Raw genomic sequence first — 12,946 nt, forward strand, 5'->3', positions numbered from 1 at the left:
CTATCACAATATAGTGAAACAACTGATATAGGCTTTACACAAAAATGAATTTCTAATAGAAGATTCCTTAGCCACTCAGCCTCTTTGCCTGTTGCAACCAGGGCTATAAATTCAGACTCCATAGTCGAGTGCGTTATGCAAGTCAATTTTTTGAATCCCCAAGATACACCTACACCTCCTAGGGTGAATACCTACCCTATAGTAGACTTGTTGTCCCCTACACTCGATATCCAGCTCGCATCGGTATATCCTTCTAATACGGCCAAAAATTCTGAATAAAATAGTCTCAAGTCTTTGGTTGCTTTTAAGTAACCAAGGACTCTACTGATTGCATTCCAGTGTTCAGTACTGGGGTTACTAGTAAACATACTAAGCTTACTCACAGCATATGTGATATCAGGTCTAGTGCATTACATAGCATACATAAGACTCCCTATAGTACTTGCATATTCTAATTGTGCAACTATTCTTCCAGTATTTTCTTTTAACTTGATACTTAGATCAAATAGGGTTTTTGCTTCCTTTATATTTAGATGGTTAAACTTGTTTAATATCTTCTCAATATAATGAGATTGACACAAAGCATAACCCCCATAATGTTTATTAACTTTGATACCTAGGATGGTATCAACTTATCCAAGATCCTTCATTTTAAATACGGAAGATAAAACCTCTTTGTTTCAGTCACACCTTCCATTTTATTACTTATTATTAACATGTCATCAACATACAGATAAATAATAACGATATAAGTACCATCTATTTTAGAATATATGCATTTGTCAGCTACATTATGCATGAAACCATGAGATAGCTAGTATTTTGGAATCAAACTTGTCATACCACTATTTTGGTGCTTGTTTTAATCCATACAAAGATTTGACTAATCTACATACTTTGTTTTCATTTTCTGATAGAACGAAACCTTCAAGTTGTTCCATGTATACCTCCTCATTGAGGTCACCATTCAAGAATGCGGTCTTTACATCCATTTGGTGGATGTGAAGATGATGTATGGAAGCTAACGCAAATAATATCCTAATGGATGTTATTCTAGTTACAGGAGAGTATGTGTCAAAGTAATATATTCCTTCTTTTTGTCTAAAACTCTTAGCTACTAGTCGAGCTTTAAAGGTTTGGATAGTTCCATCAGTGTGATATTTCTTCATAAATACCTACTTACAACCTATAAGTCTAGAACCTGGAGGTAAGTTAATTAGCTCTCATGTTTGATTTGACAGTATGGATTTCATTTCATCGTTTATAGCTTCTTTCCAGAAAGTTGAGTCTTTAAAGGATATAGCCTCTTTATATATTTTAGGATCATCTTTTATAGTCATTAGTATAGGTATTTGTCTTATAACATTTTCTCTGTTTGCTTCTATAAGATGGAAAATGATGCGTTATGAGTCTATGTAGTCATCTCCTAAACTATTCTTTATTCTTGTTCTTTGACTCTTACGAAGTTCAATAGGAGCTTCCACTATCTGTGGAGTTGTGATATCTGGTTCTCTATTAGGAATTTGGATTTCATTATCTTTTCACTCCAAGGATAGTAAGTTCTCAAAGAATTCAACGTCTCTTGATTCTATTATTGTATTAGACTCTATGTCTAGAAGTCTATAAGCTTTACCATTTTGTGTATACCCTACGAAGGCGCACTTAATAGCTCTTGGTCCTAACTTAGTTCTTTTTGGATCAGGGGTTCTGCAATATACAAGACACCCCCACACTTTAAGATACCCTAGATTAGATTTTCTACCTCTCCATGTTTTATATGGAGATATTTTATATTTTTTAGACAGAATTCTGTTTATTATATGATACGCTGCAAGCAGTGCCTCACCCTATAGACTTAGTGGCAACTTTGCTCTTATCAGCTTGAGTTGACCATTCCTACTAATGTTCTATTCTTCCTTTCAGCTATTCTGTTTTGTTGAGTGTTCACACCCCAAGTGCAGGGTTGTGATGTAGTAATAAACTCTGTAAGACCGAGGTCGAATCCACAGGGACTGAAACCTGTACGTTATCTGAAAATAACCAGATCTAGAACTAGGCTAAGATGTGATCTAAACCAAATAAAATTGATGAATACTGGTGAGAGATTAATGTAAAACTTAAGTAATTCAGAGGAAGGAAACTAGGGATTCAGAGGATCCACTTGTAGGGATCAGGGAGATCTTATGCCTGCATCAAGAATTATGGAAATTAAACTGAACTTACTTTGATCTCGTTTTCATGAGATCAGACGGGTGTAAATTAGAGTGGATTCCATCACAAAACCATGCCCATGAGACAAAGCAAATAATAAAATCAAACCAATTCATAACCAATCTGAGTGATGTATGAATGTCAGGAAGAGTACCATCATCCAACCATGTCTAGGAGACAATGGTGAACAACAGGACTTCCTGACGTCATTAACATAAAAAAAAGGGAAAGAAATACTCAAAGCCATTGCAAACCCATTATAATTTCAATCACAACAGACCATTAAAGACTAAGAAAAGTATTCCTTTAATAATCAACTAAAATCACATTCAGTTTATGAATTTTAAATTACAGGCACAAATTATAATCTTCCACCTCACTACAGGCTTCACCTCTTAGCCCTAGCTAAGAGGTTTAGCCACACATGAATGGGCTGAACAAAGCAAATAAAATTAAAAAGAGACAGGAAAGAACAAGAAGGAAAGAAAGTAGAACCAGCCGCACGTCCCTGCCCAACTTCCTTCTTCCCTTTCCTTCACGTTTCAGCCTCCAGCCTCTCCTCCTGCTGCTTCCCGTTTTTTTTCTCCCCCCTTTCCTGCGACTTCACTTCTCTGTTTTATATTTGAGAAGGACGGTGCATGTGCAGGAAGCATTATGCAGCAACGTCTTGCGTATCACCACATAGCTTCTTTAAGATCAGGAGCTAGTCCACCTTGGAGCTCGTCTCTTCTTTCAACAGGTCGGGTCCAAGACGATTTTGTCTGGGCTTCCTTATGGACGGTGTGGATCGGAGAGATGGCTCATCATGGTGGCCCACAGCCGCCCGCAAAACACGGACAGCTTCCGGTTTCCGCGAACAGAGCCGCTGGAAACGGAAACTCCGTTTACATGGTTGAACTCGGTGGGGTCCACTTTAGCGACATCACACCTCATCAGAGCCGGCCATTGGCTCTGTGGGATTGATTAAGCACAAAATTCCGATTTTGAAGAGGATCTGACCTTTCAGTGGGCCGCTGCGTGAATCAACGTCCGGCGAAAGCTCCAGCAAGCAATCTTATTATATGCATGATTGCAAGAAAGGTAGGGATTTTGGTTAGAATTATTGTCTGGATACAATGGACAGTCCGGATTGACCGTCCGATCACGATCACGAAGATCGTATGGCCCACAGTGATCGGTCATTTGTTACGCACGTACGTGCGTAAGGAATTACGCTGGGATGCTCGGCCGACCCCTGATCATCTCTAGAGAAGAGATCCACTCCGTCCAATGGACTCATGTCGAAAAAACGTTCGACCATGGGTGTTTTTGCATTGGATTCGGTGTGACCCACCGAGTTTTCAGTAAATCGTCTGAATTGTGTTTACACGGTAAAAAATCAATCATACTGCTCTCTTCAAATTATCTCTCCTAGGTCCGCATTCTCTGGGCTGTTGGAGTCTGCTGAACGGTCCAGATCGGCCTAAAGACCTCAGATGGTGGCCCACTACAAGAACATAGCGGCTCGTTCCTTAAAACAGAGCTTTCTCTGTTTTGAGCAGCGAGACGCGGTCAAAAGCGTTTGACAGCTCTTGTTGGTTCAGTGTTCAGTGCGTGTGCAGTTGCCCGTGCACTCCTTGCATGTAAAGTGGGTCCCATACTGATGTATATGTGAAATCTACTCCATCCATCTGTTGTCCCATCTCATTTAAACCGCCAAGACTAACTTTGAAGCATATCCAGATAACAGGCGGGCCCCATATCACTGTTTTGGTGGCTGATCTGTCCGTTGGGCCACTTTCACAGTGATCCAGGAGCTGAAAATTGATGTGTACGGTTCATTTATGGTCCTCAGGGTACGTATGGAGTTTCAAACTGATCTAATGGTGGGAACCCTGTGATCTTGCATTCTATACGTCTTCTAGGCCTGTTGGCTGGAATTTCTCTGATTTCTGGCTTGTAAATTCTTCAAGCTTGGTCCTCTGGAGTCCCGTCCTATGCCTTGGTGAATTCAGAGCGTCAATCCATACATTTAGCATCATTTTTCAGTCCAGGCTCGTGAATACGCCCTGCATCACAAACATGATTAAATCAGGTCGATAAACAGTACTATGTTTGTAAATCCTGACAATAACTGGGGTCTGATATGCAATATTTGACCCTCAACATTGAAGTGTGTATGGCGCTGTACATTGATGTATCAGTCCATATTCTTCACAGAAGTTATCGAATTCATTTGAGAAGTATTCTCCTCCTCTATCACTATGGCAAATTTTTATCTTCTTATTTAGTTGATTCTCTACTTCTGTTTTATATATTTTAAACATGTTCAATGCTTCATCTTTACTCTTTAATAGATAAATATACACATATCTAAAGTAATCATCTATAAAGGTTATGAAGTACTGTTTACCTCCACGAGTAAGAATGCCGTTTAACTCACATATATCACTGTGCACAAGATCCAATACTAGAGACGATCTTTCAACACTTGGAAAAGGTTTCTTCGTCATTTTGGATCGTATGCACACTTCATATTTATTTGTTTCATTATCAGTGTATGAGGTTAAACCATTCTTAGCTATGAACTTCAAGGTACTATACCCTATGTGGGCTAGTCTATCATGCCACAGTCCAGTAGATTCAACCATATACGCAGAAGTGCTACTTTCATTCGGAGAAAACTTAACCATCCCATTACAAGCATATCCTTTTCTGACAAAATTTTCGTTCTTAGACAGAATCAGTTTTCCTGACTCGTACACCACTCTAATGCTTGGTTTACCCAAAAGATCTCAAGAAACTAAGTTTTGCCTCATGTCTGGGACGTGCAGTACATTAGTCAGAATCACTTTCTTCCTAGAGGTGAATATCAATTCGACAGTTCCTTTCCCGACGACCTTCGATCGGACTTCATTATCCATTTGGACTTCTTGACCATCAGTTAATTCCTCATAGGTTTTAAACGTTGATTTGTCGTAGCACACATGTACTGCGGCAGCAGTATCATACCACCAACCTAGAACTTTACCTTGGATGGTATTCACCTCAGTGATCATAACCACAATATCGCCTTCTTCTATTACACTTGCTTCTTTTTAAGATTTGCGATATCGGCATACTCGAGCATAGTGCTCGGTTTTTCCACAGACATGGCAAGGGCCTTTGAACTTTCTGTTCTTCGTTTGGACGTTTTTCTTGAATTTTTCTTTATTGGGTTTTAGGGAATCGTCCTTCTCGAGATTTTTGTTACTGGTATTTTCTACTGCATGTACCTTGGAAGAGGTATTCCCGTTATCATTCTTTCTGTCGCGGTTATAGGATTCTTCCTCGATTTTGAGGTATTTCTAAATTTGTTCCAGTGTGTATTCCTCAGTTTTATGCAACAACTTCTTTCTATAATTTTTTCACATCGGTGGCAATTTGGCGATTATAGCCCCGACTTGAAATGATTCAGGAAGATCAATTTTGATGGCTTTGATTTTATTGACTATTAGCTGCAGTTCTTGGATTTGAGGCAGTAGCGATTTGTTATCTACCATACTGAAGTCAAAATACCTGGCGATGAGAAACTTGTTGGTACCTTCTTTTTCAGCCTTGTATTTGAACTCTAAAGCGGCCCAGATCTTCTTTGCTGATGATGTCTGTTGGTACAGATCGTACAGGCAATCGGAGAGCGCATTCAGAATGTGCCCTCGATATAAGAGTTCGTCTTCGGCTCGTTTGGTGCGGGCAACCACCTATTCAGGTGTGTCTGTGTCGAATGCTTTAGGTAGTGCTTGCAAATTTGGATTTAATATGTAGTAGATCTTCAGCGCCGTCAGGAGAAATTTCAGCTTATCTTGTCATCTTGTAAAATTGGTTCCATTGAACCGATCAAGACGTATCAAGTCCCGATTCAACAACTTGATGGATAAAACGTTGTCGGCTTCCATTAAATAATGCTTTAAGATTTTTGAAAATTATACAGATTAATATAATTTCTGTATAATGTGGAAATCAAAAAACAAAAAAAGCTTAAATAAGGACAGGGTGAAGCACATCTGAGACGTTGTCCTTAAAGCGTTATTTGCCCCTACTCAAAAGATTGAGTATGCTGATAGGTTACAGGCAAACCACTTCTAAGATACGACGAGCCTGATGTGGGTCTACGTTCAGCAAACAAGAAGGCCCACTAATGGAACTCTGTTACACAGTCTGGCAGAAATACATAAAAAAAGAAAAAAATCTCAGTATAAGAAAGAAGAGAAGAAGAATATTTGGAACTTAGACCACTGCACTGGTCTATTTTTACTGATCTTCAGCAGCTACTGGTTCAGATGAACGTTCTAGACCACACTTCTGGTCTACTTCTCAAGCAATGATTCAGACGAACCTTACTATACTACTGAAATTACTGTTGTATATGAGAAAAGTGGCTTAACCTTAGTTCGTATGGGTCTGCTGGAGTGGTTTGAGAGATGGATTAGAAACCCATCCAGGCCCTCCTTTTATAGGCTCTGGTGGCTTGCCTTTTTCTAGCTGTTGGCAACAATTTCTGCAATCAAGTCTATAACTGTACACATTTGTATAACAACTATATTTCCAGCCTCTATATAATCAGATGGACCCTCATTCAGTCCTCTAGATTTCGTCCAGCCACCCATCTGCCTTAGCCACTTAGTCGCACACGTCTCGCTCCGGTTCGCGAAGGGAGTGACCCTCTGCGACACGATGCGCACATGCTAAGTGCGAAGTACACCACTAGTACCTCTACAGGCACACTGCCTCACATGCCCACGCCCTCACACCGAGCTCGTGACCGACACCGAGCCTGTGCCCGAGCGCGTGCGCGGGTGTTCCAGTGTGCACACAAGTCCATTCTCCTTTGTATCATGTGTGTAAGTATTATAATACTCCACCACTCTCATATAAAGTACTTTTTCTTCTTCTCTTTTTCCAATGTGGGACTATTCCCAAAACCTACCAAAAGGTGTTTTTCAAACACTTTATATATTATATTATATTTATTTTAAAATATATATTTTATATAAAATCAATATTTGTTGTAACATTCCAAATGTGGATTGTGTCCTACCCCGCCTGTCTCCAACTTGGAACGGGCAGCAACTTTGAGTGGCCACCGTGATGTATGGGTCTTATCTACACTGTCCATCCATTTTTTTTCATATAATTTAGGGTATATACCTAAAAATGAGGCAGATCCAAGGCTCAAGTGGACCACACCACAGGAAGCGACAACTGATCATGATTCTCACAGTTGAAACTTTTCTAGGGCCCATATTGATGTTTATTTGCCATCCAACTTATTAATAAAGCTACATAGACCTGGACAAAGAGAAAACACAAATATCAGCTCCATCCAAAACTTCAATGGCCCACGAGAAGTTTTCAATGGTAAGTGTTTAATCTCCTTTGTGTCATCCACTTGAGCCTTGGCCCTTCAATCTCTCATTTTTGAGTTTATACCCTAAAATGATACGGAAAAATGGATGAACGGTGTAGGTAAGACCCATACATCATGGTGGCCACTCAAAGCTGCTGCCTGTTCCCATATGGATACGGGCAGGGTATGACACAATCCACTTCCGGTGTTCCTGATGTTGAGGTCACCATAAAATCTACATTGGATGGAATTTCACAACAAGATTCTGTAAGAGATGAAGTTGCAAAGCATGTTTCAAAAGTTGTTAAGTTGAGTAGTTAATCATGTCCTAACAGTTTAGTGGAGTAGGTCCTCAACCGGCCCATCATAGGAACTTGGATGCATGGCATGGTGCCCTGATGTAGCTTAATGGAATTTAAACAAGGATTAGACAAGACCACCTTCGCTGTCAAAAGGGGGGAATGGTCGTACTTAACCTAACAACTTTGTACTTTACCCAGGTCATTTTTGGCAATGACACGTGTCTCAATCTAATCTGGCTACATTCCAAGCCCCACTGAGCTACATGCTACTGGGGTCACCACAGAAATCCATATCATCATCTTTAACAGTGACACATGGCACGCTCAAATCTTAGGGTTATGTTTGAAAATGAGCCGGAGAGGACGCGGATTTCCTGTAAAGCCTTCCGCAGGAAGTTCCTGCCTGGAAGCTTAGGTGGGGCCCATTGTAAGCTTAGGTGGAAGCTTAGGAAGTTCCGCAGGAAGGAAGTAAAATAACACCCTGATCCATGGCTCAAGTGGTAGACTGAGTGAAAGATACCTTTTGGGGGTGGCTAACAGTGAAGTGCCATAGATCCCTAGTGGGGGTGGGTTTATATGTGGGCCCACCCTAGATTTATGGGTCTTTTCCAAGCGATCAGCAGCTCAAGTAGACCACACCACGGTTACCTACGGTAATGTTTCTCTGTCATCCGACTTGTTCATAAGTTCACACATACATATGAAAAAACAAATATCAGCTTGGTTCAAAACTTTCAAGTGTCTCGGGAAAATTTCAACAGTAGACAAATACCAGTTTGGTTCAAAACTTCTAAGTGTCTCAGGAAAATTTCAACAGTAGGCAAGCGTTCGATTCAAACTATTTCTTGTGGTGTGGTTAGCTTTAGCATAATACATGTTTCAATTTTAGGCTCCTACCCTAAAATGAGATGGTAAAATAAATATACACACCTACCTCAGGCTTTGGAGGAATTGCTTGCTAACACTGAATAACAACTCTTTGGGAATGGTGCTATGTGGACCCACCATATCTAAGCCCATCCATTTTTGCCAATTCATTTTAAGGCACAAGTCCAAAGATGCAGCATACAAAATTTTAGGAGACTACGCCCGCCCATTAAAAACTTCATAGGGACATAAAAGTTTTGTATGGAACTGATATTTGTATTTTCCTTTCATTAAAGGGTTTGTGACCTAATTAATAGGTTAGATAGCAAATAAATATTGCAGTGGGTCTCATGAAGTTTTTAATGGTGGGCATTCAATCACAATTGTTTTCCTATGATGTGGCCAATCCAAGATTTGGATCTACCTCATTTTTGAGATCATGCCCAAAAATAATGATCCAAAAAAGGATGATCCACATGGATAAAACACATTCATAATTGTTACAGAGTGCCATCCTTGCTATTGGCAATGTAGGAGGCAATGGGGGTCCTCCTGTACCCTTGTCGATGCTGGTCAGTCTGGAACAGCTCCTTGGCCCCACCATGATTTGTCTTATGGGTCCTGTCCCAAGCTCTGTACAAGCAGAGGCTTTCAAGAGCCATCATAATAAATATGTTTTATCCACACTATCTACCCATTTTGCTATATTGTTTTTGTAAATGAGTGTTAAAATTAGGCAAAACCAAGGCTCAAGTGAACCACACCATAAGCATGAGCGATGATAATAACATCCACCTCGCTAGAGCTCACCCTAATGTTTATTTGTCATCCAACCTATCACGTAAAAGTGAATCAAGGAAAAATACAAATATCAGCTTCGTTCAAGACTTGTGTGGCTCAAAAAGTTTTCAATAGTAAAAGCTTAATCCCCAATGTGTGGTCCACAGGAGTCTTAGATTTATTACATTTTTGTGCTTTATATCCTAAAATGAAGCAGCAAAACAAATGAGCATGTGATAAAATCCATATATCATAGTGGCCCCTATGTGTATTGAGCTCAAGACTCATGGGGTTAGTACCCAACCCCCTTCATGTTTCATCCACGGTCTATCTATTTTGCCATCTCATTTTATGATAGGAGCTCAAAATATAAATAATTCATTTTCAATTATACCACACTTTGAAATAAAATAGTGATTAAATGCTCACTATTAAAAACCTTCGAGGGCTCACTTTAATGTTTATTTGCCATCCAACTCATTGATCAGGTAATAAAGACTCAGTGAATCTACACTGAGATTTAGATCTGCCTTTATTTATGGGCTCATGCCCTCAAATGGAAGGGACAAAACGAATAAAACACATACAGTGCGCAGCTTTTCCAACACCGACTGGTACGGTCGGAGTAGGGGGTCTCCGAATCCACCAAATCCGCGTCTAGATAAATAGTGCGCGTGGGACGGGCAAATCTCAGGCCGACAAGAGGACGCGGTCGTCATTCTTGCAGCTGGCTATTCCCACCAGCTTTCTGCGACTTCATTTATCTGTACTTTTTTTAACTAAGGTAACGATCAGGATCCTTCGTTAAGTGGGGCCCACCCATTCATGTAACGTGTTTACGTGTCCTATGTTCCCAGAGGTACAGATTATGAGGTGGGATTGAGGGCAACAATCCTGACCCTTGATTGTTATTAGTAAGGTTCTTAAGGCTTCTATTTGTTGTGTAGACCTTCTCCTTTCATATTCTAGCAAAAATCACAATCTCATGGCCGGCAATTATCTAATAATGGCCGTTCATCAAGTGGGACTTCTTTTGGACCAGACATCGTGTCATTTCATCAAACACTTGGTGAGCAGCATCAATATGTAAGTAACCAAATCACCAAACTAGTTCGATTCAAGTTTGAATCGAGTTGGGTTCAATCCGTGCTGCAACTCGGACTGGATTTGAAACTCGAATCGGCTCGAACTCAATTTTGAAGAAGTCAAATTAAGCTTTTTCAAGTCAGAGTCAAGCAAGCTAACCCAGCTAACTCTACTCGTGTACAGCCCCAGAGGTGCCTGATGATAGAATAATGCATACATAAGATGAGCGATCCTAAAAGCATGCATGCATGCATTTGGAGGATCCTCGTACGTGTGTGGGGCCCAGCAATCTGAATTTTGTCAAAAAAATAAAAGAAATTAAAAAAAGTCTATTAATCGAAAAAGTCATCAGGAATATAATTTCTAAAAGCCTAGGCCATGTGTCATCGTGAGAGGTGACCGACTTCTATTATTTGTTTTTAAAATTCGTTTATATTAAAGAAAGTCATGATTACTTCGTCTTAATCACATACAGGCACTGTATCTGAACTTTCACCAACAGCCCATCTTTCGAGCCAACTTGTTATGTGTGTAAGATATCAGAGCCAACCAAAAAATGGGCCACACCATGAAGACTCCCTATCATGAAAATGAACCTAACCCAACTATTATTTGGTGACATCCTACACTAAATCAAACCTTCAATTGTCTCCACTGATCTTGTTAATGTGGCCTGCTTGATGAGTGGACCGTCCTGATTTTCACTACAGGTCATCCAATGGTGTGGCCCATCTTTTGACAGCTCTGATGTCCCGGTAAAGTGACACTCCGGGAGAAAGATGGACCGTAATTTCACTCAAGGACATACACTACCAGTTTGTGACCATTTCTCCAGAAAGCACATTGCAAGATGAAATGTTAGCATGCAGGAGTTTTTTTTTTTTGGTCCAGATTCATGTGGTAGATTTGTACCATTTAAAAATAACAAATGCTAAAACAGAACTAGTTGGTGTGTGGGACCCAATCCTGGTGTTTGTATGCCATCCTACCCTTCCACTATGGTCCTCCCACAATGAAAATCAGATGCTCGAAAAATCAGGTGGATTCAACCATTAGATGGACCATATAAACATGGAAGTTTTGGGTGGTTGTTCATTATTTTCTATGGTGTGGACTAATTAATAGTTTTTTAGACCTTATTTTTTAAGCATTTCTTTCTCGTGGTGGGACTATCTTGATAGACGGTTTGGATGTTACAAAAACACTATGATAACCCTCACACACAACTAGTTAGAGGTAACAAGTTATGTTCCATTGAGCATTTCTTTTAAAAAACTGGAACAGATGTATGGGTAATCAGACCATTCAAATCGCTGACTCAACTGAGAATAGAATATAACCGAAAATTTTCACTTAGAAGATGACAGTTAACTGTCTGATTTTTTTTTCCATCAAATTTGGGCCACTCATTTTACTATCAACCATCAATTTCATAGCCGTTAATTAGTTATCAATATAATTTTAGAGATATGCTCCATCCACAATGGTTTAGATGGTCGGAATAATTGTACATATGTGCCACATGTCACACGTGACACGTGAGAAGGATGGGCTTAGATGGTGGAGAACTCACATGAATTTTGTTGGACGAAGCTTTGAACGAGTATGAACGCACGGTGGTAGTTGGTACGCTTCAATCGTTCCAAAAGGAGTCAACCGGAATTTTTTGGATTAAGAGAAAAATCAGGTGCTAGACGTTGGTATCTAAGTTAGTGATCAAGCACTGAATTTCTTTTGAAGTGAGGCATGTGGATGAGATCCAGACGGTTCATTTGTTGGGAACGATCATGGATGAGTTCCTCCCTGAGAAACACGCCATTCAGAATATACCATCCACTGAGTGAATGACTTTTGAGGCGTGCAATCAGATGACTACAAAAAGAAGCCAACGGTTAACATTCAGCACGCAGAAGTACTCCACATGTTTCTAGGATGGTCCGTCTGGCCCATCCATACCTGATTGAATGAACGGACAGGATTTTGTACATAGAGATATGTGGAAGATTATTGCTCAATGGATACTGCTGACCGTTGCTTTTTTTTCCTTATGCCAAATGCTTTTGGGGTGTGTTGGGTTCTATGGGCCCACCTTGACATATTAATTTTATATAAGCGCCATTTATCACTCTTTTTAGTTCATCTTCGGTCAAGAACTGAAAAATGAAGCAGATTCTTAAGCTCAAGTGGACCATACCACACGAAACAGTGGTGATTGAACACCCACAATTAAAAACTTTACGCGTCCTGAGTTTTGGATCAAGCATATACTGATATTTTCCGTTGGCCAGGTCAGCATGACCTTATCAACAGGTTGGATGGTAAATAAAAAACTAGG

The sequence above is a fragment of the Magnolia sinica genome, chromosome 6 (genome assembly GCF_029962835.1).
Source record: "Magnolia sinica isolate HGM2019 chromosome 6, MsV1, whole genome shotgun sequence".
Classification (NCBI taxonomy): Eukaryota; Viridiplantae; Streptophyta; class Magnoliopsida; order Magnoliales; family Magnoliaceae; genus Magnolia; species Magnolia sinica.